Source organism: Toxotes jaculatrix, chromosome 15 (assembly GCF_017976425.1).
Source record: "Toxotes jaculatrix isolate fToxJac2 chromosome 15, fToxJac2.pri, whole genome shotgun sequence".
NCBI classification, from domain to species: domain Eukaryota; kingdom Metazoa; phylum Chordata; class Actinopteri; family Toxotidae; genus Toxotes; species Toxotes jaculatrix.
Genome location: NC_054408.1, coordinates 7,291,254 through 7,293,232, shown reverse-complemented (window position 1 = coordinate 7,293,232; position 1,979 = coordinate 7,291,254).

Genomic DNA, 1,979 nt, shown 5'->3' with positions numbered 1-1,979 from the left:
TTCTCTCTACTCATGTCCGAATGTCTTTCCTACCCTGTAAGCTCTCATAAAGAAAACATGTTCCCTTACTGCTTGACAAGGTAGCACTCCAAGTGTAGGACGTAGCCTCAAGCTCAAATGGTCTCTCTGTGTAGACATATTATTGCGTAAAAGGCCAAGGTAGGCTTCGACAGTTTTAGAGAGTCTATTTAAAGGCCTTTTTAAGAGTTGTACTTTTGTTAACGCCTTGGGCAAAGAGAACAACAGGTCTCTAGAGGGAAAAAAAAATCCACTGTGAAATTGTATACTCTGCAGCGTATCAGAAACATTGGGCCGAGCGTACATTTCTGAATAAGCTATAGTGAATGAAATAAATAGTGATCAAATACTTGACTTCTGATGAAAGAAGCGTTCGTCCATTGAATGAAATGAAGATATCATTGATTTGATGAAACCGCTTTTATGTGGAACTGTGATACCCAACCAGGGGTACCAATTATGTGTATGTGGGGGTACTATTCTACGTGTGTAGAACTGTGAATGCAAACTTCACCAAACCATCTGAACATGAATTGTGTCAACTAAAATCCAGTTTAAATGAACAGGTTTGGAACATGATGAGTGGTGTCAGTGAAGGGGTGCTTGAGTTAATCCGAGGGTACCCCTTATACTGGGTTTAAGGGGTATATCTGACAAAGTTGAGAACCGCTGGTGTAGATGCCTTTTTAGCCCTTTGTTTAATCTGTTGTCAATGGACGCGAAGCACAGTGAAAGCCCAGCAAGTGCTCCATCAGCCAAGGAGGGGCTTTGAAAGATAGCAGCCATAACACTAGTCATTGTTTTCCTAGGAGGGTCTTACCCAGAAAGGACATGTCACACATAAGACACACAAGTGACCGCCAACCAGGAGCCTATCACACACTAAACAAAAGGGGCCACATTCCATGTGTATTCCCACACGGGGACACATCCTGCAGCAGGGGAAGAGTGGGATACTGGGAATCCACTGGGAATTGGCCGAGAACGACACTTCCTCTGCCGAGGGCCTTATCAGCCCTGTTTGTGTTTTTTTTTTTTCCTCTCTCCATTTTCAGTATCTTCACCCTTCAATCCATCCCTCCACTTCCTGTTCTTCTCACCCCCCCCCCCCCCCCCACACCCCCATTGGATCCATGATGCTCGGTCTGGAGTTTTGATATAATATTTACTGTGTTGTGAGGCTTACAGGGATGCAAGGCAATGAAGATGTCCAGACAGGTATTTCAGTGAACGGCAGACTGAAAACACACAATGACAAGTATCAGTTCTCAGACTGAAAAAACTCCAGTGTTTGACCCAGGACTGTTGTTCTGAGGCAGCCCTTTATAAGATATTTGCCCATGTATGCGTGTATGTGTGTGTGTGTCTTTAGGGCATTAGACCACGGTCTCAGCAGAAAGGGAAGAGTGAGCTGACATTGTTAGCTGGTTGCAGTGAAGGAGTGAGGGGGTTGAAAAGAGAGAGTGGAGGAGGAGGGAGGAGGTTAGAAAGGGTCCTCCTGCCTTATATGGGAATTCATACTGCTCCGCTTGTGGCGCAGTGTAAAAGCTGGAGTCAATTCAGTAGAAAACACTGGGCTACAGCTGTCAGTGCAATGTATTACAGGTCATGGAATGTCTATGCAGCAGCTCAACTTTTACTTTGCAGCACGATTATCTGCAATTCAAATCAATACTGTGGTTTGGAGGCAAAAAACATTACATGACTGCAGAGATACATGAGCACTGTTAATTGGCTCATCTGAGTGGCACCAGGCTTGTAGTTGTAGTCAGAGGAGTGGGAGTGAGTGAATTTGGAGGATGGAGGTAAGGGTGATGGGGGAAGGTTTGGAGGTGGTGAGGGAAACAGCTGGCGGGGTGGGACAGAGACTCAGGTGGGCTCAGCCTAGCCCAGAGAGAGGAGTTGGCTCCCCTGAGGCCAGGAACACACACACACACACAGACAGATTTCACCGCGTCTCA